Raw genomic sequence first — 25,860 nt, forward strand, 5'->3', positions numbered from 1 at the left:
TAATTCCACACTATTGAAAATGTAGTCCATGCTGAATCACCTCCTGGGATGGGCATGAGGACAGCTCACCTGCTTTGGGTTTTTCTTTTCACCTTTGTGCTCCTGCCATCTGAAGCTCCCCTTCCTCTTTTCAACTGCTCCTGGGGTTTCAAGAACCAGCTGAGCTCTGCCTTTCTGACCATTTCAACCCACACAAATCTATAAATTGTTAGAACTCCAGCCACTTGCATAGTTTTTAGTTCTTACTATATGCTATTGTCCGTGATTGCCTACAGCCTCTTGTTTGGGCTTTCAGATATAGATAGTGCTATACATCTTACTATTGGCTACCCAGGGCAATTATCTTTTCATTCCTGAATAGAAGGTAGACATGACTTTCTAGATACCATTGCAGCTAAGTGGAGCTATGTGACAGTGGCCAGGGGACTGAAGAGATCAACATATGTTGCTTCTAGAACAAAGCTTAGACAACATGAAATATCAAGGGGTTTGCTTTCCCTGCTTTTGCAGTTGTGGAAGTCTCTTATCAAGAGGGTAAAGACTAGAATATTCTGAACTACAGAGGTGCCAGATAGCAAAGTGCTCCTGTAGAGTCATCAGGATCCTCTGTGAACCTCATGTGGTAACAAAACAAGTATCCTTATGATAGACCGTTGGGACTTGGGAGTTCGTTTTCACAGCAGTATAACCTAGCCCACCTTCACCAACACAAGTCAATGACACAGACATACAGATGTGAGGTTAGAGTCTGATCCCATGGAAACCAACTAGAGAAAGACAGGCAAGTATCTGCAACTCCAGTTGTGACATGCTTCCAGAAACATGCTGAGAAGTCTCTCAATAAATGCCTGTTGAACTGAAGTTACAACACAATGTTTTAAACAATTCCTTGGTTTAAGAACCCCCAAAGAGGTTTGCAACAATTCCTGAGAGCTTATTTAGTATATCTCTTTAATTTTGACAGTAAGAAAACTGAAGCTTTGAGGCAGACACACATTAGGACAATTTATTTTGGATGTTTTGTCCACATATTTACCTAGTGCCAAGCAAGGATCTATCTCTTAATTCACTAGTTATTTCATAGCACAATGTTCTCAGTAGTAACGGTTTACTCTAATTTGAGGTTATTCTTGCTTTATCTTATTGTTCTCCTCCTCCTAAGCATGCCTTAAAGGAACATTGTCCAGATATCAGGTTTTCCTTTTTTTTTTTTTTTTTTTTTTTAAAGAGGTCTTTGCGTGTATGCAAAACTGGGCACGTGTGCTTGCCAGAGAGAGACAGAGACAGTAGGAGGGAAAGTGAGAAATCACCACCCGAGAGGATGGCCATACTGCCGTCTCTTCACCATTCCTCTCTTGGGATCCTGGGTATGCAGGCACACATGCCCAGTGTAATTTTCAAGCCACCAGAGTGGAATGAAGTCGTGTTCAGCCATGTGGGAGTCCAGCGATGTAACCACTATACCATCTGCTGGCCTGAAATCAGGCTTTCTTTGTGCTCCTCCTTCCTTTCAAGCAGATTAGATATTTTCAAACCTGTTTAAAGCCTCTTCTTTACATGTAGCTTGACTAAAAACCAAGTCATGCTAAATATATCCTAAAGAGGGACACATACACACAATATTTCTGTGTCTGAAATAAATTTATAATTTACAGAGACTTGGGGCTTAAGTCTTGAAGTAATAAAAATAAAAGCTCAAATGGAAAGAGCACAAGATTTGAAATCAGAAAATGGGGCTTTGAACACAATTCACTGATTCTGTGTGCATAGTTTTGAACATCCTAATCCACTCCTCTGAAAAATGGATATCTTATCTGCTTACTTCATGTAATTATGAGATATGAATAAAATTTTATTATAATCTATATTATTTAAAATTAACATAGTCAAGAAAGGAAATGGATTTATCTTTTATCCTAGTAAAAGATACCAACAAATACATTTTACTTACAGCAGAATTTTATGTCCTCTAAGAATATCTGCATTCCTAATTGTTAATTTAAGAGAAAATAACACTTTTATGTATCTATCCATCAATGCACTTACTTTTGGGTTAAGTACTCTAAGAGTACTTAGCTATCTTCGACTCTTAACTCCAATCACAAGTTTTGGAGTTCTAGTTCCCAAGCCAGGTGTTCTCTATACTCCCAACCCTGCTCCTTCTCTCCCGTCCATATAGGTTTTCATCATCCAGGGCAAGAAATCAGGTGGGATTGCCCTTGGTGTGGACAGACACTGGGGGCTGTGGAGGGCCATGTGGAGGCAGGGAGATATGTGAAGGAAATATCTGAGTGTTGGGTGAATGGATGTTGATAGCACTATAGGTGGGAAAGCTGGTCTGGATATTGTCCACGATACTTCCATGCTCCTGACACTGTTGGGCTTATTCTTTGCCACTTGGTAGGAAATTATTTTGTTAGGTTCACTCTTTATTCAGCAAATGGCTTCTTTGAAGCCTTCTGAATTGCAATCTCTGTCTCCAGGATTCTGCCAGCACTGCTTACCTCAGTAGCTACTTGAGCCCCAATTAAGTTGCAATCAAGGCTTTCATGGCATAAATTAGGAATGGAAAAACCAGTTTTGACTCATGGCTCTGAAAAAATCATCAGTAGGGCCATGAGGCTTGTTTTGGCAAAGACTCCCTCAGCTGGGAAAATGGGACAGGCCAGCCAATCAGAAGGCTATGCATTTTCTTGCCCATGGAAGCAGAGGTACATGGCTACCTGCTCCAGTGGCTCCACTCCCAACCCTATGGCAGCACCCATATTGTGTTTTTGGCAGGCTTGGAGTAGTGGGAGAGGCTCTTGTTAGCATTTTAATTGGGAGGCTAACTAGTTTCCTTACAGATTTACTGCTCCCAAGGTCAAAAGGGCACCAGCTTAGGTTCTGGCAACTCAATGGGATGGATTTGTGTTACTATTTAGAAATGTCTTATTATGTTTTGATGTAAAGGGTATGAGGGAGTCACAGCTTGGGATAACCTAACCTCTAAGTTTTAAGGGAGACACTGACCTTTTCCAGTCCTGTCTATACATGCGCAGACATCCACATGCCTCAGTCTGACATGTCCCCGTCAGACATAAAAATGGGACACCAGCATCAGCAGTGGGGGTAGGGCAGAGGAGCACAGCAGCAGTTCCCTCCTCTCCCCCTCCTCCTTCTCCTCCTCCCCTTAGGTCTGTGTTCTGAGCTGCACACAAATCCACAGCTCCAGTTTTCCTTTCTTGGCCCAGGGCCCCTTCTTTCCGGCACTCTGTTTCAAAAACATCACAAGCCACGCAGGTGGTTTTTGTTGCACCACAGCTCGTATTCTTGACAGATCCTGCATCTGCACATTAATACTCCTTGATGCCTCCAGCCTGAAACTTTCCCAGACACACTGGCCTAAGAGCCTCAGAAGCAATACATGAAGGGAACTGACTACACAGGAATTCATTACCCAGTCTGAGGGCCAGGGACAGGGTGGGGAGTCATAGCATTTTAAAGGAGAGAAGTTTCATGGTCACTGGGCTCTGAATTTCAAGGCATTTGACTACATTAGTAGAAAACCACCCTCCCTTCAGAGCAATGAGAGCTATAGGCAGAGCTTTGGAGCAACTCTAAGTTACTATAATCATGAGCTATTACCATTGCTACAATTGCAATCGCACAATTAATGTTATTGAATGAATAAATGAAAAACAATAATAGTTCACATTTATTGGGACCTTCTTATTTGTAAGGCACAAGCCTAGATCCGGCAACATATCTAATGCTCAAAACTACCACACAAGGTAGGTACTAATTTATACAGTTTACAGATATGAAAACCAACTAACTAAATAAAAAAATAATCTGACCAAGGCTACACAGTTGGTCCAATGACAGAGCAGAGAACTAAACCTGGATTATAGATTCCCAAACCTAGGCCTACTCATTCTATTTAATCACACTGAGTTTTAAAAAACTTGTTTGTGGGGTCAGGGTGGTGGTGGCAGAATGACTAAGGGCCTTGAAAATAAACTGCCTAGAAATTGATCTTTGCACTGGGGTCTCTCTTCCAAGGAACCACTGGAACACTTTACTGGCCAGAGGAAACACTGTTCCCATTTTACTAGCATGCAATGAGAAAGAGTGGGGGCAGTGGTTTGGACTGAGTGAAAAGAAACCTCCCAGACTCAATAAGAAATAAAATAGAAAAAAAAAAAAAAAAGAAAGAAAAGAAAAGATTCATCATCTCCCAGGAAGGCTGAAAAGAAGAGAACAGCATCATCCCTAAGGATACTAAATAGATGAGTAGAGATACTTGCAATAAATCAGAGCTTTGGAGATGACAGCCAATAAAAAGAAACACTGTAGAAGCAACCCTTGAGTGTCCGTTTCCTCCCTTTCTTCTGAAATAACATGAATTGTGAGTAGCACCATAGACATATCAACAATGACTTGAAAATGTTGTTTCTTTAAATCTAGAATTTTTATTTTGGGGCTCCTCCTGAGAAATTTGGCTGTTGTAAAAGTTGTCAAGAGAGAGAAGGGGGAGAAGTTCAGGAAACATGGGGGGGAGGTGTTGACACAGGGTTCAATCCCTCCATTGGGACCAGACATCAAGCTGGAGAAAAATTAGCAGGGGCAGGAGGAGCCCAGTCAATTGCCTGCTGGAGAGAAGTGACAGGGAACTGGAGCCAGAGGGCTTCTTGAGAAGGGGAAGCTGGAGGGTTGCCTAGGTTAGAAGCGTATGACTAACCCATGACTTATGGAAGGCCTGACAGGGTTGACCTCGCAATGACAAAGAATCACACTGGAACCGACCACAGCCCCTTCACTGGGCTTCATCTTCTGTCCTGAGGAGGACATCCACTATTCCCCCAGTATGACTAGAGTATGATGGTTTCTGCAGGTCCCAACCATAAGGAACATTCTCAAAACACATACCTCCGGGACCAGCAGTTAGCATAGTCCCATGTAGTCGAGCAGGGTTTGAGTCCCGGACCCGGTGGCTTAAACTCATGCTAGGCGCGTGTGTGTGTATGCCCAGGATCCCGAGAGGAGAAAGAAGGAGAAGGGATTGCGGCATGACCATCCCCCCGGGGGAGTGATTTCTCGCTTTCTGTCTCTCTGTCTCTCTCTTTTCAGCAAGCACATGCGCCCTATAGCAGAAACCTCTCAAAAAAAAAAAAAACCACATACCTCCTATCTCTTCTACTGAAATATCAAATAGTTGTTTGATTAGGTTAGGGTAGATGACTGAAAATAAGAAATCACAGAATGATTAGATTCTAGGGAGTATAACATTCTGAAAGACATACTCATGAAATAATTTGGTTTCTGTGGAATTAACGTGGAGATGTCCAGAAACAGAAATGATCAAGCTAGCACAAATCTGTCACTAGCTTAATTCAAGATTTCCACTTAATTTATTTTAAAATTTTCACTGACAGACCAGTGATCTGGGGATAAGTCATCTGAATGTCTATCAGACATGCAATTAGAAGCTATTATGTGCGAAGAAGATAGAAACTATGCAAGAAGATTGTGGTAAAAACAAATTTAAGATATTGCCCCTATTTTACCAGGACTTGCAGTACAGTTGAGGGTAGACTGAATTAATTTCACTGTCTCACAGGGTTTCCATGATAGTCTTGGACCAGAAGCATAAAGCAGCTTGGGTGGGGTGGAATGGGTAGAATGTGCCTAAATGTTCTCAAAGCCTGCACACAATTTTAGTTCATTTCATCTTCTGGATTAAGATATGATAGACTGAGTGGCTTATTAACAACAGAAATTTATTTCTCTCAGTTCTGGAGGCTTGAAAGGCCAAGAACCAGGGCTGCCCAATTTGGTGTCTAGTGAGGGTCTGCATGCTTACAATCTCATATGGGAGAGGGAGTGAAGGGGCCTCTTCATGAGGTCACTTATTCCATTCATGAAAACCTCACCTTTTAATACCACCACTTTAGAGTCAGTATTTCAACATGTGGATTTGGTGTGTATGGGAGGGAAGATGTGGGGAATAGAATACAAACTTTAAGATCATAACAGCAATGAACCATAAGGAAAAAGAGGAAGATAAATGTATTCAACTTTCAGACACAAAGAGCTCTCCAACCCTAGATAATGTAAGACTCCATCATAGGAACTACATAAGGTTCAGGAGTTAGGATAAAACAATCAGACCCTACAGTCGGAGGGCAGTCTAACAAAAATCTCTGCGTCGGGAACCAGCAGTTAGCGTAATGGCTATGTCGCTGGACTCCCACGTAGTCGATCGCGGTTCGTGTCCCGGACCCGGTGGCTTAAAAAACTCACGCCGGGCGCGTGTGCGTATGTGCCCAAGATACAGAATGTGCCTAAATGTTCTCAAAGCCTGCACACAATTTTAGTTCATTTCATCTTCTGGATTAAGATATGATAGACTGAGTGGCTTATTAACAACAGAAATTTATTTCTCTCAGTTCTGGAGGCTTGAAAGGCCAAGAACCAGGGCTGCCCAATTTGGTGTCTAGTGAGGGTCTGCATGCTTACAATCTCATATGGGAGAGGGAGTGAAGGGGCCTCTTCATGAGGTCACTTATTCCATTCATGAAAACCTCACCTTTTAATACCACCACTTTAGAGTCAGTATTTCAACATGTGGATTTGGTGTGTATGGGAGGGAAGATGTGGGGAATAGAATACAAACTTTAAGATCATAACAGCAATGAACCATAAGGAAAAAGAGGAAGATAAATGTATTCAACTTTCAGACACAAAGAGCTCTCCAACCCTAGATAATGTAAGACTCCATCATAGGAACTACATAAGGTTCAGGAGTTAGGATAAAACAATCAGACCCTACAGTCGGAGGGCAGTCTAACAAAAATCTCTGCGTCGGGAACCAGCAGTTAGCGTAATGGCTATGTCGCTGGACTCCCACGTAGTCGATCGCGGTTCGTGTCCCGGACCCGGTGGCTTAAAAAACTCATGCCGGGCGCGTGTGCGTACGTGCCCAAGATCCCGAGAGGAGAAGGGATTGTGGCGTGACCATCCCCCCTGGGTGGTGATTTCTCGCTTTCTGTCTCTATGTCTCTCTCTGTCTGTCTGGCGAGCGCACGTGCCCTACAGTGAAAATCTCTCTCAAAAAAAAAAAAAATCTCTGCGTCTAGCTAGAATTGTGGGTTATTCCCTTTGCACAAGGTTGAATGGAAAATAAACTCACTGTGAAAAATAAAAGAGCAGGGAAACTTTCCAATCTCTACATTGGCACTAGTGGAGGAGAAAAAAGATGCCCCTGACTCTGAGCTCTCATAACTACCAAAGACCTTTAACAGATTTGCCAACCAAATCTATGCCACCTGTGAGGCCTGAAAAGTTTCAAATGGACAATTTAATTTAAAGTGGCCCTAGATCGGCAATGCTTCCATGAAACTGGCAGAAAAAACACAAACCCTTTTTGGAAAAATATTCTAATTTAACCAGGCCTCAAAACCTCAAAGAATCACTGCAGACGAAGTTCCAGGGAAAATGAGCAATTTACTGGAAGAAAGAAAAAAAACATATAGAATAGTGCACTTTGAATGAAATATGGAAGAATCAGCTTTCTAAATGTATCAGATGCCTTATAACAACTGCATTGTTGAAATATGCAACCTTATTTACTTTGAAGAAATAAAGGAGAAGCTTGGAGATAGAAACAAAGAATAAATGTAATTTTAAAAAATGCAATAATTCATTTTAGTTTACTCATTTCTTCTATGGAAAGGACAGAGACAGGCTCCCCATTAAGATCCTCATACTGTGATCCACCTCAAGTCTCCGGTGACTCAGATCACAGCCACAAGTCGTGTATCTGGAGTGCTCAGGGAGGTCCTGGAACACAAACCCAGCATCTTCTCCATGTGGGTTCAGTTGCACTACAGCTGTACCACCACTTGGTCCATTAAAAATGTAGGAATATTTTAGGGAGAAATGGCATAATGTTTATGTCGCTGGACTCCCAAGTAGTTGACTGCAGTTCAAGTTGTAGACTGAGCAGCTTAAAACTCACACCGAGCGCTTGTGCGTGCAGGCCCAAGATTCCAAGAGGAGAATGGAGGAGAAGGGATTGTAGTGTGACCATCCGCCTGGGGGAGGGGGGTGATTTCTTACTTTCTGTCTCTTTGTATCTGTCTCTCCAGCAAGCATACATGCCCTATAGCAAAAATCTCTCTTAAATAAAACAAAGTATGAATATTTTTTAAAAGTAAATAAAATACTATAAATCTAATCCTATAATCAAAATTAAAAGCATAATACTTGGGTTAAATATTAATAATTTAATTATTTTAATTTATAAAAGTTGATTGACCTAGTATATAGATTAAAAAGATAATATCAAGGCCTGTAGGTGGTGTGGTGGTTAAGGTGCTGAACTGCCACATGGGTGACTACAGTTTGAGTCCTGGACCTATCAGTTTGAAAATGACACTGGATACATAAGCACGCATGCCCAGAATCCCGAAAAAAGAATGGAGGAAAAGGGATTGTGGTGTGGCCATCTTCCTTGGGGGGATGATTTTTAACTTTCCTCCTGTCTCTCTCTTTCTCTGTCTCTCTTGGTAAATGCATGCACCCTATGACCAAAACCTAAAAAAAAATTAAAAATAAAAAAAGATAATATCAAAATTATAACCCAGAAGGACAAAGAGATGGAAAACATAAAAAAAGAGATCAAGAAACAATCCATAATGTAGGGACATTCTCATCTAATAGGAGAGAGTAAAATTAAAATGAACCAATTGTTAATAACACTATGTATGTTCCAATCCCATTGAAGGATAGCAGTTCTCAGATTCAAGAAGCTCAAATTATTTTTTTTAAAAGTATAAAATAACTTCATACAAAAATGAATCATAGAGAAACTATGCACAATTAAGTTAAATAGTCCTCGAAGCAAGTGGAAAGATGATCACCTGATTAAGCAGATGGCTCATTTTACATTATTATATATAGAAATCTGAAGACAATGTAATGCCTTGGAATGCTACATCCAATGAAACTATTTTTCAAGAACGAGGGCTTTTTGCCTAGGAAAAATGAAGTTTACCACCACTATATCTAAACAAAAGGAAAGTCTTAAATAAATAAACTAGACACAAGTAGGAATGGCCAACAAAAAATTGTTAATGAGTTCATCTAAACAAATACTGATCATGTCAAAGTAATTATGTTTCATTTGTGGGGAAATAAAGCTAACATATGGATCAATAGTAAAATGCAAGTTGGAAGCTGGGGTAAGAAAAGTCAAGTCATGCATTTTTAGGACTTGCTACTCAAATCATGGACCCAAGATTTGAGCATCACCTGGAACTTACTATAAATTCAGAATCTCAGGGCCAGCAGATGGTGTAGTGGCTTCATCTCTGGACTCCCACATGGCCAACAGCAGTTCAAGTCCCGGACCTGGTGACTTCAAACTAATGCCAGGAGTATATGGGTATGTGCCAAAGATCCTGGGAGGAATCTAGAGGAGAAGGGATTATGGTGGGGCCATCCCCCAAGGGGATGATTTCTCACTTTCCCTCTCACTGTCTCTGTTCATCTCTCTCTCCAGTGAGCACATGCACCCTAAGGCAAAAATCTCTCAAAAAAAAGAAAAAAGAAAAAAGAAGGAAAAGTTAATTCAGAATCTTATACACAACCCAAAACCAACTGAATTAGAATCTATACATTAAAATATGATCCCCAAATGACTTGAATGACCACTGATAACAGAATTTAAAATCTGGAAATGTTAATTATGCATGTTAAAAACTAATAACTCTAAGTAATCATTAAAAGCATAGACATAGAGCATAACTTAGACACACTAGAGACAAAAATGATAAAGTGAGGGGAAAAAACGTTGAACCAATCTATAAATTAATATAAGCTATATACTCTATTCCCAAAATCCTCATTTATCATAGGCTTAAAATAACAAAGGATTGGGACCAGCAGTTGGTGTAATGGCTATGTTGCTGGACTTCCATGTAGTTGACCGCAGTTCAAGTCCCAGACCTGGTGGCTTAAACTCATGTGGGGTCTGTGTGCATGTGTGCCCAAGATCTCAAGAGGAGAATGGAGGAGAAGGGATTGCAGTGTGGCCATCCCCCCTGGGCGGGGGGGGGGGTGGTGTTGTGATTTCTCACTTTCTGTCTCTCTGACTTTCTCTGTCTTTCTGGCGAGCATATGTGCCCTATAACAAAAAGTTCTCCAAAAATAAATAAATAAATAAATAAATAACAAAGGAAGACTTCTCACTCATACTGCACATCTTTTGTGAGTGGAAAGGAGAACCCAAGGAATCTGAATAACATAATTTCTCATCTATTAGAGGGTCTTCAAATTTTTCATGAAAAAATACATATTATTAAAAAAACTATACATGGCTTTCAAAATATTTTTGAACCAAAGTAAATTCATACTTAAATTTTTCTATAAACTTTTTAAAGTTCCCTTATATTTGTGTTTAAATAAGTAATCAGACCATGTATTTACTTATTTTAAAGTTTATTTAATTCATAATAGAGAGTGTGCACACACGAGAGTGAAAGAAGCTCTCTCAGCAGGGTTCTGTCATGCTGCCATTTCCTTTCCTAACTCTCCAGCTCCTTAGGATTCACGGCAAGCATGGATATACCCAGCAGGTTCACAGGCTGACACAAGGATCTGAACAAACTATACTTGGCCATGTGGCTTCCAGCACTGCAGTTCAGTTTGTCACTGATTGCATCACTAGGCTGGGTCTGTTCGTGTTTTAATCATTATTATTATTACTATTATTTTTAATTCAGATGTGTTTACCAAAGAATCCCCCTCCTTTTTAAAAACGAAATATCCATTTTTGCCTTCTTCTTTCTTTTCTTTAAGCTTACGTATGCAAATTTGCAGGTGGCATGTTTGTTAAGACATTGGCGTCCACATGGTCCACCTAGTGGCTCAGAAATAATGTCTGTTGTGTGTATGTACATGTGTTTAAAATAGAGAGAAGAGAATGGAGAAAGGATTGTGGGTGGTCCGGCCATACTCCTGGGGGGTGGGATTTCTCACTCTCCCTCTTTCTTTCTTTCTCCAGTGAGCATATATACTCTACAGCAAAATCTTAATAAAATAAAATAAAAAATTTGTTGTGCTCATCAACAGAGAGGGAAAACGAGTAAACATCCACCATGGTGAATGGTCATACTGCAATCTCTTTTACTTCATTTCTCCCTTGTATCTGGAATTTGGATATGCATACACATGCATCTGGAATGATTTTAAAGCCATCAAGTCTGGAACTTAAACCATGCAATCAACCATGTATGGTCTGCCATGTAGGAGTCCAGTACTTTAACTACCACATCATCTGCTGGTCCCTTTCTGAATGCTTTTAATGCTTTTTTTTTTTGGTCTTTTGTGTTCAGTAGTTTTATTGTACTGTGCCTAGGGGTTTTTCTGTGTGTTTGCTTGTTTTTTTATTATTATTTTTTAATTTATTTATCCTATTGAGGGTTTGCTTTTTTAAAAAAATCTATAGCTTGATGGCTTTTATCAGTTTGGGGTAACTTTTGATCACTATCTCTTCAAATCTTATTTCTGCCATAATCCCTTTGCCTCTTCTTCTAGGTCTTCAATCTATAACCTTTCAAATCTTTCCACAGTGTCCTATATGGCTTTTACATACTTTTTTGTACATTACATCTTTTTCCCTCTGTGCAGAGTGTGGATTTTATTATTGCCAGGGGGCATGGACACTCAACAAAGAGAAAGAGAAAAAGAGAAAGCACTGTCATTGGGGAGTGGTCACACTATAATCCTCTTACTTCCATTTTCTATAGCATCAGGATTTGGGACACACACACACACACACACACGTGCCTGACATGTTTTTCAAGCCACTGGGGCTGGGATCTGAACCATGGTCAGCTATATGGGATCTAGCTCCACTGCATAGGACTTAATGGTTGTGCTATGTGCCTATCCTGCAGAATGTGGATAACTGATAGTAACTTACCTTTCTTCGTTGTGCGCTTCTGCAATGATTAAGTGGCTATTAAACCTATATATTTGGGTTTTAATTTTAAATTTTTATTTTATTAATAAATCCTAACTCCCAAGTAAAATTCTTGAGCTTGACATGTACTTTTTCAGCATAGTAATCATAGTCATTTTGTAGTAGAGGTCAGATAAAGTAGATGCCTAGATCACCTATTTAACTACATCATCCATATTTTTTATGGCTTTAATCATTTGATCCTATTTGTTAGCATACTTGGTGATTTTTATTTAATATCAGATATAAATAAAGAACCTGCACAGATAATTCAAAACTTGTCTGATTCATCTTCCTCCAATGAAGTAGTTTTGCCCTTTGTCATGCATTTAGAGTAGAGGTACAGATTAATCATAAAACAACACTGATCCAAAAATTCAATTTTATTCTTTTGTAAAGGCTAATTTATCTCAAATTGCCTTTACTTCTAGTACGTATACCTTCAGGGGTATACTGTAAGTAAGGAGCTTTACCAGGGCCTTACCTCTTTGGTAGACCCTGAACCAAATTTTTAGTCATCTCAGGTCCCATGAGATTTCCGAATGCTCTGTTCAATCAGCTGCCACTATCTACTCAAGTTTTCAGAATTGTCTCTTTATGCCAAGAACAACTTGAGTGAAAAACCAATGCAAAATCTGGGTTTCACCCCAATGTGCTTATCTTCCTTCTGGGTTCTAGGAACCCACCTGTCCTGACTGCATTAGTAGCTCTGTGGAGGTTACATGGATATACTGCCACCTTCTCTAGATGTTCTTGGTGGAACAGCTGATCTGCAGTCAGTTACTCTATCATATTGGAAACAGAACTCCAAATTCCATCTTTGAACCTAGAATTTTCCTTTCATGAAAGGAAAAGAGGAGAGTAAAAACTCATTTTGTATCCAAACACGAACTTTTAAAAATATATATTATAGTGATAACAATCAGAGAAAGTAAAAGCAGACACTATTTACAAGCAGTTGCCTCTGGAGTTTGGAGTAATGGGGGAAAATGATCAGAAAATGGGAAAGATTTATCATCATTTTATATCTTTCTCATTTGTTCCTATGATTGTCATGCATTACAAATAGAAACTTACCTACACATAAAAAGATAACTTATACTATATAATGTTTAAGGTGAGTTATGTTCCACTGACAGCCTTTTTTTCTTGCTTGTTTTGGCCTCATGGCAAAAATAATAGCCTACCCATATCGGTGGCACTGGCTGGTGCCACCTGACCAGGGAGCTGCATAAGTCTTCCTAGTTTTAGTCCAGTGTTTAAAAGCCTACATGCTCTGAGAAATAAGCCACATTGAACCAGATCTGCTTTATTCATTATAAAAAGTGATATTTTAGCCTTGACATTTTCACCCTTTTTGTTGTTATGATTGGTTCAGAACTTGGGTAAAAAAGAGGTATTTTTTTGCAGTCCTCCAAGGACACTCCAACAAATTCAACAAAGAAAATAAGCATCAAGTTGATAAAGAACAAGCACTGGATCATCTTCTAATTTCTTAGCATATCAAAAATATTATAGAATGCTCAGAACCAATTTACATCTTTCTTAGACTCAAAAATAATATGTTTAGGTAGACCAGAAGCAAATTTGGAATTCAAAAAATGATAAGTTGAAATTTCTGTTTTTTAAAGTCATCTCAAATTTCATGACTTCAATATGAGTGCCTAAAATGCAGATTTTTATCTCTTCTTATGCAAAGTGCAACCTTCACAGGTGAAGGTTGCAGGATTTGGGGAACAAATCCTGTATGGAGAGAGCACTTAGAAAGCACTTGAGAAGCTTGCTGAGTGTTTAGGGCTCATCACAGCTTCCTGCATTTTCCTGTCACAGGAGCAAATCTTTACATGGGCTATTTCCCAGAGGAAAACAAGGAAATACCTTGGAATGCCTTAGGTCCTCAAAGCAAAGAGAATTTGGAGCTCCTGTTGTTTTTCTTGAGCATGCACACTCCTCTTTCCTCATTCCCCACTCCTGTGCCAAGGTGCTGAGAAGGGGTAATGCTGGGCCTCTGACTCCAAGCAATCGGGCCTGACAGCCCAGCACCTCATCTTAGGATGTGCGTTTTACTTTCCTGTCACAGGAGCAAATCTTTACATGGGCTATTTCCCAGAGGAAAACAAGGAAATACCTTGGAATGCCTTAGGTCCTCAAAGCAAAGAGAATTTGGAGCTCCTGTTGTTTTTCTTGAGCATGCACTCCTCTTTCCTCATTCCCCACTCCTGTGCCAAGGTGCTGAGAAGGGGTAATGCTGGGCCTCTGACTCCAAGCAATCGGGCCTGACAGCCCAGCACCTCATCTTAGGATGTGCGTTTTACTCAACAGCTGTTTCTGCTTCACTCTAATTTGTTCAGGATTTGGTTGGGACCCTAGAGTTCACCTTTTGTAAAATATTTGTTAATTTTTGTTTTTAGCTGAGAAAATACCTTTTTGCCTTCCCAAAATGAGAACAATTTGCTCTGGGGTTGAAGATGGATTTGTATTATAGTTGCAGTAGAGATTTGTTCAATTGCTTCATAGCCACATACCCAATACTGGCTAATTCCTTTTAACAAGAAAATGGTAAACAGGTGGAGCTGAAATCATAGATAAATAAAGAGTCATCTCCAATTCATTCAGTTGGGTCTTTGTAAAAAGAATTCCGCCCAACTGGCAGTGCATACACTCAAACACATGGAACATTTTTCTGAACCAGCACTGGGAATCGTAGACATGATAACGTGCTCATGAAATCTGCTCAGTAGACAAGACTCCAAAACAATCAGCATCATTTTGCTAATGCCAAAACTCCCTTCTAGATTTACCATCTCCATTTAGAAACTAATTCTTTCCTTTCAAAAATTTTTCCATAGCTAGAGCTATGTTGACAAATAAAAATTCTATATATTTAAGGTCTACAGTATGATGCTTGATATATGTGTACTTTGTGAAATGATCACCACAATCAAGCTAATTAACATATCTATCACCTCACATACTTATCGTGTGTGTATGTGCATGTGTGTGTGTGTTAACACTTAGATCTACTCTCTTAGCATATTTCAACGATACAATACATTGTATTAACTATAGTCAGTATACTGTCCACTAGGTCTTCAGAACTTACTCATCTTGTAACCAAAAGTTTTACCCTTTGACAAATATCTCTCCTTCTCTTCCATTTCTCCAGCCCCCTGGTAACTAATACTATACTGTTTGTCATGAATTTAACTTCTTTTTTCTTGTTTTTAGATTCAACATATAAGTGATAACATACACTAATTGTCTTTCTCTTTCATATATAGCATACTGTTCTTCAGGTTCACCCAAGTTGTCAAAAATACTAGGATTGGGACCAGCAGATGGCATAATGGTTACGTTGCTGGACTTACACATAGTCAGCCACGGCTTGAGTCCTGGACCCAGTGGTTTAAAACTCACAGTGAGCACATGTGCATGAATGCACACAAGAAGAGAACGGAGAAGGGATGGCAGCATGGCCATCCTCCCTGGAGGGTGATTTCTCATATCTGCCTCTGCTGTCTCTCCAGCAAGCACACGTACCCTATAGCAAAAATCTCTCTCTAAAAAAAAGAAAGTGCTAAGATTTCCTTCTCTGTTAAGACTGAATAACATTCCACTGATACACATACACACACCATTTCTTTAACCATTCATCTGTTGTAGAACATTTAGGTTGTTCCCATATCTTAACTATTATGAAGTGGGGGTGCAAACTGGATCAATTTAAGACACAGTGATTTTATTTTTTCTGGACATTCACCCAGAAGCATGATTTCTGGATCACATGACAGTTCTAATTTTAATTTTGTGAGGAGACTCTATACAGTTTTCTGTAATTGCTATGCCAATTTCCATCCCATCAACAATGTACGAAAATATACAAATACTCCCTTTTCTCCACCTGTCATCAATGCTTATTATTTTTTGACATTTTGATTTGATAAATCACCTCAATCAATATGTTTGGTCTGACAACAAAATTCCTAAAATTGTTAGTAGCAATACTATTAGGCTTGTATATTTTAAGTAATCTCTCTGCAATGAGAGTAGTGGTCTTTGTAAGCCTAGTAATCAGTGTCATGAGTCTGACACCAACTTCTCTAAAATCTACAGATTCTTTCCTGAAAAGTATATATTTTTCCATATTCTTAAAAAAAATAACTGTACTATTGGTTAAGAAAATCCTAGGCAGATTATCAACCCTCAAAATCCCAAGAGGAGGGAACCAGCTGTTAGCATAATGGCCATGTCGCTGGACTCCCATGTAGTCAACTGTGGTTCTTGTCCTGGACCCGGTGGCTTAAAACTCAACGCCAGGTGCGTGTGTGTGTGTGCCCAAGATCCCGAGAGGAGAATGGAGGAGAAGGGATTGTGGCATGACCATTCCCCCGGGGGGTGATTTCTTGCTTTCTGTCTGTCTCTATGTCTCTGTCTGTCTGGCGAGCACAAATGCCCTATAGTGAAAACCTCTCAAAAAAAAAAAAAAAAAAGGGAAAACCTCCCAAAAAAAAAAAAAAATCCCAAGAGGAGAATGGAGAAGAAGGGATTGTGGTGTGGTCTTCCTCCCTGTAAGGGTGATGTCTCATTTTCTCTCTCTGACTCTTTCTCTCTCTCTGGTGAGTGCACACACTCTCGAACAAACTATGTATCTATATCTATATCTATCTATCTATCACATACATATAAATGGATATATCACATACCCATAAAATCAAATCGCAAGTCCCTATAAATTGCCTTATCACTACATTAAGTGTCAGGTTGCTACTTGTAACAGACAACCTAATTCTTTGTTTAGATGGAGTAATATTTTGTGGGAAGACACAAGGACATGCACATGTATACACGAATGCATAATTATTATATCTTCTTTCTTTCTTTTCTTTTCTTTATAGAGAGATTTTTTTTCTATAGGGTGTGTGTGCTCACCAGAGAGACAGAATTTGAGAAATCACCCTCCAGGGGTAATTGCCATGCTGCAATCTCTTCTTCTCCATTCTCTTCTTGAGATTTAGGGCATGCATGTACACACACACCTGGCATGAGTTTTCAGCCACTGGATCTGGGACTGGAATGGCATTGAGTACACAGGAGTCCAGTGACATAACCATTACACTATTCTATTGGTCCCTCATGTTTAATGGTTATCCATGGCAGTGTTATGCCTTATTGTTTTTGTTTTGACTCTTTTTTGTTTGAAGCATACTTTTCAAAATGTCTTAGACAAGATTAAACTTTTGAGTAACACTAAAGCAAGTTTAATTAAAGTTTTATTATGGAGCTGGCCCTATAACCTGGTGGTTAAGGCAGTTACATCCCACATGGCTGACCACATGGTCTGAATCCCATCCCCAGAAGCTTGAAAACCTGCTACGCTCACCTGCCAAATCCCGACTGGGATGAGTAATGGAAAAGAGACTGTGGCATGACCACACCCTATTGGGGTGTGCTTTCTCTCTCTGTCTCTTAGTACCTCTCTGATGAGTACACACACCCTCAGGAAAATAAAAAAAAAATCAAAACGCATTAGTATGAAATATAGAAAATGCTATTATACTATTCATTGGCCAAGCAAATGCACTCAGTTGCCTTTCTAATTTGCTTCCTCTGGTTTCTGTAGAGCATAAGAGCACTGTTTCGAAATATTTTTGACTGGAACTCTCTATGAGAAATATACCTTAAACTATGACTCACCCTCAAAACTAAAACTAAGGTTTTACAAAATGATACTTCTCTTTACTCTGTGCTATCACCCTAATATTTTCTATTTCATTACAGTCAATTACAGTCTAATTTATGTTTTTAACAAATGCTGGTAACAACCTACAGTTTGAAAAATTACTCTATCTTTCCTTTGCTTCTACACCTCCTAAACAGAATGTTTAAGTAGACTTTCTCTTCAAATCTATTTTCAACCAGACCCTGAAAGATTCACTACCCCAGCCACCAGGCTGAAAGGCAGAATTCTCTGAGGTCCCCTATTTCTTTGACATTGAAATTCTAAGCTGGTATCCAAGGTTGGTTGCCTCCATCTTTGGTCCACTCAGCATAGGCATGCCCCATGCCACCATACCGTTGATCAATCCTGCAACATCTGTCTTCCTGCTCAACTATAACTTCCATTGAGTGAAGAACTAATTTGAGTGTTTTTTGTTTGTTTGTTTGTTTGTTTGCTTTTTTAAGGTTTTTGCCATAGAGTGGGTGTGCTCACTGGAGTCAGACAGTAAGAGGCGAAGTGAAACTCCTCCTTAACCCCCCCCACACACACACACCAGGGGCAATGGCCATGCCACTGTACCTTCTCCTCCATTCTGCTTTCAGGAGTTTGGGCAATGTACGCACAGGCACCTGATGTGATTTTCAAGCTACCAGGTCTGGGCGTTGAACCATCTTCAGCCATGTGTGAGTTCAGCACCTTAACCACCATGCCACCTGCTGCCCCACTAATTTGACTTTTTATTTTCCTCTCTCACCTTCTCTTTGTTCTTCTAAGATAATTTTATGTACCCAGGAGGAACTATGCTTGCTAACATGAAAAAAAAAATTAAGGTACTTAAGAATCCTTTAAAAATGGCATTAATGTCTCTCTAATATATTAGTATATCTACAATTTATATATTCAATTGAATAATATCAAAAGTTAGTCCGCTTCCATGAATCCAATTTGATGAATAATTTGTGAGATTTCATTTTCTGATCTACTGAATCTCCAACGAATGGATCTGTTTTCACTTTGAATTAAATGCTTCCAAACCTCCAGCTTTGTCTCTTCTTAGACAGACATATGTAAGATAGGAAACCCACATTTTACATAAATTAGGACAAGAACATGCTGGCTCCGACTCCAGAGCAGCTGAGCTGTACCACTTTGTTTCCTTATACTCCAAACTTACCCTTAGTTAACTCCATGGTTTTCCTCCCAGTTTTCTCTTCTCTCTCCATGCTGACTCTTCTAGCTGTTCCTCTGATCTTCAGTGGGAATCTTGAACACTTCCATCAAGAAGCCTCCACATGGGACCAGCAGGTGGCACGGTGGTTAAGGCGCTGGATACTCCCACATGGCTGACCATGGTTCAAGTCCTGAATCTGGCAGCTTGCTTTCATACTTTCTCTTTCTCTCTCTCTCTCTCTCTGGTCAAATTAAAATAAATGAATAAATAAAATAAACCTAAAGTAATTCTTTAAATAAAAAAGAAGCCTCCACTGAACTTCAACCCCCACTTATCCACATTTGCCTCAATATATAAATCCTCACACATTCACATGTTTTAACATATTTCATCCTCATTTCACTCCTTCCCTGTGGTATAATTTATGAACCAGTCTATTTCTCCCATCTCTTGCTGCCTATATACTCACATACCTCTAAAAACTCACTAAAATGAAGTATTTTTTACATTATTTTATTTTTCCATGGCCTATTTTGTAAAGTCGTGCTAGAATATATATAGCATAAAATTCACCATTTTACTTACTTTCAAGTGTACAGCTTAGTGCTATTAAGTTCATTCATGTTGTACAATCACCACCCCAATCCTTTTCCAGAATTCTTTTGATCTTGAAAAACTAAAACTGTACACTTAATGAAACAACAACTCCCCATCTTCCCGTTTCCTATACCTGGAAACTACCATTCTGTTTTCTTTCTCTATGTATTTGAATATTCTAGATGTCTCAAGTAAGTTCTGTCTTTTCATGGCAGATTATTTCATATAGCATAATGCCCTCAAAGTTCATCCATGTTGTAGCATGTGCCAATATTTCCCTCCTTTTTAAGGTTGAATAATATTCCGTTGTATGTACACATCATCTTCTGTTTATCCACTCATCCACTGGGGGACACTTGGGGTGCTTCTGTCTTTTGGCTATTGTGAATAATGCTGCTAGGAACACAGATGCACACGTCTATTCAGGTTCTACTTTCAGTTATTTGGGGCATATATGAAGAAGTGGCATGGCTGGATCATATGATAATTCTATTTGTAGCTTTTTCTTAGGAACTGGGACACCAAAGTGGCTGTACATTCTACATTTTTCAACAGCTTTCAAATAGCCTCTCAGATTGATAAAGGCTTAGTCAATGTTCATTTAAATTTGTCAAATCAAACCATTTGTTATTCAAATGTAGGTTGAAGTGTACTATTATGTTCTTTTAAACTATGCATATAGCTTAAATGCTAAAAATCTACATTGGTGTTTTTTACTTTTTTTAAGAGTTTTTTTTTTTTTTTTTTTTTTTTGCTATAGGGCGCGTGCGCTCGCCGGACAGACAGAGACAGAGAGACAGAAAGCAAGAAATCACCACCCAGGGGGGATGGCCACACCTCAATCCCTTCTCCTCCATTCTCCTCTCGGGATCCTGATCACTCATGCACACGTGCCTGGCGTGAGTTTAAGCCACCAGGTCCGGGACACGAACTGCGGTCGACTACATGGGAGTACAGCGACATAGCCATTACACTAACTGCTGGTCCCTACATTGGTGTTTGTAACTTGTTTACCGTTAATCATTCATCAGTGTGGAAGTCTTTTCTTTTTTTTAGAGAGAGATTTTTGCTATAGGGTGCATGTGCTGCCACAGAGAGAGAGAGAAAGAAAGTGAAAAATTACCCCCCAGAGGGGATGTCCATGCCACAATCCCGTCTCCTCCATTCTTCTCTCAGGATATTGGGCATGTATGCACGCACATGCCCCCAGTGTGAGTTTCAAGTCTCCAGGTCCAGTACTCAAACCATGGTTGACCATGTGAGTGTCCAGAGATGTAACCACTATGTCATCTGCTGGTCCTAGTGTGGGGATTATTATAAAATTATAAACACTGAAGGACAAAATGAGAATATTCCTATCTCCCTAGATAATTATTACATCCATACCTGTGGCAGATGCTACTCTACTCAAATGGCTAGTTAAAAGAGACTACCAGAAAACATGAAATAAATTTCTTGACCCAATGAGAATGGAAGCTAGGTTTATATCTGACATTGATTGGAGCACTAGGTTCATGAAGGAGCATTGGGAGAGGCCCTGGATGCCAAGAGAGAGCATGTGGCTCAGAAAGGGATGGTGAGTCAGAGATCTACTTTCCATCTGACCTGCCAATAGACTGAATCTCCCTTTCCTTTGCACTACATATAAATTTATTGTAGTTTACTGAAATAAAAGTAGTATTATTTGAGCTTTTCAGTAGCAGAGAGTAAAGAACCCATCAGGACAGTTAGGTTAGAAGAACATAGTTCCAACTCCAAAGTCTCAACACTGATACTGATAATAACACTGTAACTGGGGCCTGCTTAGTCAGGCTGACTCTGTCTTATTAAAATCAAAAGCTGTTTCTTTCTTAGCCTGATACTCTTTGTTTGAGGTTTCTCACAGGAACTCCAAGGAGACCAATGGCCAACCTAGAGCTAAAAGAAAGTGGAATATTCTGCCCAGCAACAAAGTAAAACTCCTATCTTGAAGATGAATCATTTGATTGTACCATTAGTCAAGACTGAAACTTCTGTCTTAAAGACTAATTACTCATTGGTGTCCTCCAGCTAAAAAGTAACCTGCTCTATGCATTTCTATAGGTAGCTGTTAGCCCCATAGCATACCCCTTTTCCTATAAAAGCACCCATAAGTTGACTGACCTGTTTGAAGATATATGTCTTCCTAGTGTGGCCATGCTGTAATAAACTCCTTCCCTCTTTCGTCAACAATTTTTCCTCTCTCTGTTTCGTTGAGCAGAAAAGGGTCAGACCTGCTACTTTGAGTTCCTGGACTGGGAGTATAGAGCCCCTTGTTCAGCAACAATGCTATATCTTCTGTGTGTGCTTTAAAAAACAGCTTCACTTAGATTCAAATCCTCTGGCCTTCACAATAGACTTAAGTGCTCAAGTGCAATTTTATTCATTAGCTAAAGGTGGAAACAGAGACCTTGGAAGATAAGCTGGGTTTTGCCAAACCATACAGACAGCTAGTAATGATCTAGTTCCAGAGACCAGGCCTCCTGGGCCCAGTAAAGTGGCTTTAACATGAGTCATATGGTCTCTCTCTTCTGCTGTGATGCCAAAGGCAACTGGCCTACCCATAGGGCACAACCTAACTATGTGCTCTCTGTTCAATCTGCTATTTATCAGATTCTGTCATTTATCAAAAAATGACAGAAAGTCTAAGTAAATTATGATGCATTTACCCTATATGAAAGGTTGTGGTTTTTTGAAAAAGTTTGCAGTCCCATTTAATAGTGTGAAAAAAAATTTTTTAGAGAGTTTTCTTTCTATAAGGCACATGTCTTGCCAAAGAGACAGAGCAAGAAATCACCCGTTAGCAGGGATGGCCATACCACAATCCCTTCTCCTCCATTCTCTTCTCGGGATTTTAGGCATACACGCACACACTCCTGGCATGAGTTTTTAGTCACTGGGTTCAGGACTTGAACCACGGCTACTATGTGGGAATCCAGTGACATAACATTTCCACCATCTGCTTGTCCCAATAATGTGGAAATTTTTAGTACTAATTATATCAGGTAAAAAGTCAACATACAACATTTTTCACACAATATGATCTCAATAGGACAAAAGGGAAAAATAAAACACTTAAAAGTAACCAAAATGAAATATAACTTTTTAATTTATACCTCCTGTATAGCCCCCTAATTTCTCCAAATAAGTATACATTTCCTTCACAGTAGTATAAAAATGTATATTTGATTTAAAAAAATTATACATGCAGTATTTATTTGAGCTGTGACTAAAGGTCAAATCTATGAAAAAATACTTTCTGTGGTGTTTCACACTGAGTCAGATAGAAAGAAGCCTGAGATTCTGAAGGGGGTCTCTTCTAGTAGTTGCTAAGTCACCTGTACAACCCAAGGTTACAGGGACAGCCAGGGCAAGAACCATGAGGAAGGAGATAGAATCTTAGAGATATAGGAGGGAAAGTCTTCTCTCCTCCCAATCTGACTCCCCCATTGTATTCATCTGCTATTCTCCCACTCAATAGCCTCAATATAACATCTCTTGCCTGCTCATATCAGATCCTTTATTCATACTCATAACAGACATGAAGACCAACTTCGTGAGTCACCTGTCCAGGGAGCAGTCCACTAACAAGAATCAAAGTCTGAATCTAGACCTAAAGAGGTTTAAAGGACAGAATTCCAGAGGTCATGTTTTGCCAGTTTAAATACTTACTGAAAAGTCCACTCTATACCAGGCAACCACATCAAAGATGAAAGATCTATAAAACTCCTTTTATGAATTCATATTCTGTGGGTAGTAACAGAGATGCCATTCTAGGATGGAGATGTAACAGAGAATAAGATGAACCACGCACCTGCCCTTGCAGACCTGTAGACCTCAGACCTGTGAGGGCTCTGCTTATTGGTGTGTAAGCCTTATTTTAGGTTCTGGTAAAGGAAAGTCAGAATTTTATGACTGTAACTTAATTGCATTTAAGCTGTGGTCATGGTTAAATGAGATTAGCTGATTTGATAGAAGAGGAAAACCACAATTTTTATGGAATGACCGGAGAAGTTTTTAAACTAGCCTAATATTCCTTTGGTCATGGCTGAAGGAGCCAAAGTTCAGTACTGAGAAGCATCTGAAATGTTTTTCTAGGCAGGCAATCTGTTTAAGAGACTTCGCATAGTCATTAAAGCAAACATCAGACTCTCCGTACCACACCCTCAGAACTGGCTAAGAACTTTGAGCCAGGCCCAATTGAGTCTGACCCTAAAAAGAAGTCTGTTTAGTCCCTCTGATATCAAAAATGCCTTTAAGACCAGACTCATTTGCCAAATAATTCAACATGGGCATACTTAACCTATGGTTCTACTTGTATAATCTATTTGATCTAAGACACAAAACTAAATGGAAACAGACATATTCTGTCTTTGTGTATGTGGGGTGTGTGTGTGAGTGTGTGTAGGTGTGTGTATGTGCGTATACAGTCAGGACCTAACTTGTGCTTTTCATGGCTCCATGTGTATCTATGACAGAACTCCCGTTGCTGCCATTACTAATGAAGGAACTCCCAATTCCATGAGATACCTAATCAGAAAAACACTTCCCAGCAGGCCAAGACAAACTGTTAGGGGAAAGGAGGACAGATGAAATTTAAAAGCACTTAGCAGTGCAGGAAAGAGTAGAAGAAAAAGAGGAGGAGGATGATTTCTAAGATTAAGTCAATCTGCTTCCTTCACATTAGGCATGTTTCCTAAATAGCTAAGCATTTTGACTAGCACTGTCAGAAGCTACAGAAAGAGGACGAATACCATGGGTGCTTGACTCCATTGTGCTCAGAAACGGTTTGCAGTGGCTGGGATTTTCTACTCTTTTGCCCTGTTGAAGCTTATTCAATCTCTCTTCTAAATTTTCATGTGCTCAGTGGGATAAAGGAAGAAGAAGGCAGGGCCAGGATCTTATTAATCACTACAGCTATTGTATAATGGCTCAGAGAGATTCACATATGCCAGGACCTCTGCTAAGAATATATTATCTCATGTTTTGAGTACTACAACTGCGCCGATTTTTACAGATGAACAAACGAAAGTAAGAATTAAAAAAAAAACTTGTTTAAAGTTGAAATCAGTATCAGGTCTGGACTTCAATCATTACCTCTTAAACACCTTTGAGTATAAAAAATAAACATAACAGGGGGATTAAGAAATGATTGAATGCTGGTTGGAAATATGAGATGGACACCAGTACAACTGATAGGTAAGGGATCCATCTCCTTTACATTCTAAATTGCATGTCCCATTCAAATTGCCCCACAAGGTAGGCCAGTACCCATGAGAATCACAGCAGAAAAGAGAGTCCATATGACTTGTGGAAAAAACATTTCAGTGAACCCAGCAGGCCTGGGCTCTGGAACTAGACCACTGCTGGCTTTCTGGATAGCTTGGCAAAATTCAGCTTTTCTCTCAGGATATCTGTTTTCCTCTACTTTACCCATAAGGCTACTGAGAAGACCAGCAAAGATAAATCTTAGTGAAGGTGCTTCTTATACCCCACATGGGAAATGACATTAGAGATGAATAGATCTCTATGCTTTGGAGCTGGTTCTATGCTCTTCTAACCTAACTGTCCTGATGGTTGTTCTTTGCTTTCTACTCCTAAGGAGCTCAAGGAGTACTACTTTTATTTCAGTAAAATACAATAAATTCATAGGTAGTGCAAAGGAAAGGGAGTTGGGAAACACTGGCAGGTCAGATGGAAATAGACCTCTGACTCACCATCTTTTTCAGAGGCATATCCACAGGTTCTCTCCTGGCATCTAGAGCCTCTCTTGGTGTCCCTCATAGAATTTATGCTCCAGTAATAACACATGACATATGATCCCTCCAACAGAGCAAGCACACTCTGACCTCTGAACTTTTTCACTTGTGGCTACCCGATCCTCTTTGCTGTTCTGGAACTTACACATTGTTACTCAGGAAAGTTCTCTGTTCTCTCTTCAATGCTCATACACCACTACCATCATTACATAATTGCAGAGCATTCTTATTTCTATTGCTAATAAGTTCTTCAAAGGCAGGAATCATGCATCTTTCATCTGTTATTTCCAGTTTATCACAGCTGTCTGGAGACATGATGTTTTGCTAGGGGAAGGCAAAGGCTATAAAAAGTGTGATGTTGAACAACTAAACTCTAGTTTTAATAAAGCATAATTCCCTAGCATCTATGATCTCTGCCATTCATTTCATGATTAACCCCAAGAATCTCAATCATTTTATTAGCTGGCATTTCTATAGCTAAATTTTAAGTTTATACAAGATGGGGATCATATTTTACCAACCTTTCAAGTAACAGGTTCTCAATAATGTTCACTGACCTATTCAGTGAATGAATGAATAAGTGGAT

General features: G+C 39.5%; 1 long non-coding RNA gene across 1 annotated transcript in view; it reads right to left on the reverse strand.

Moving 5' to 3' along the window:
• LOC102474295 (uncharacterized) overlaps positions 1-25,366 on the reverse strand; it is an 89,197-nt gene extending 63,831 nt beyond the window's left edge. Inside the window, exon 1 of the long non-coding RNA XR_333323.1 lies at positions 25,233-25,366. This is a non-coding gene — a long non-coding RNA (uncharacterized LOC102474295). The remainder of the gene's footprint in view (positions 1-25,232) is intronic.
• Between the last annotated feature and the right edge of the window lie 494 nt (positions 25,367-25,860).

Source organism: Tupaia chinensis, unplaced genomic scaffold (genome assembly GCF_000334495.1).
Source record: "Tupaia chinensis unplaced genomic scaffold, TupChi_1.0 Scaffold000045_1, whole genome shotgun sequence".
Taxonomy (NCBI): Eukaryota; Metazoa; Chordata; class Mammalia; order Scandentia; family Tupaiidae; genus Tupaia; species Tupaia belangeri.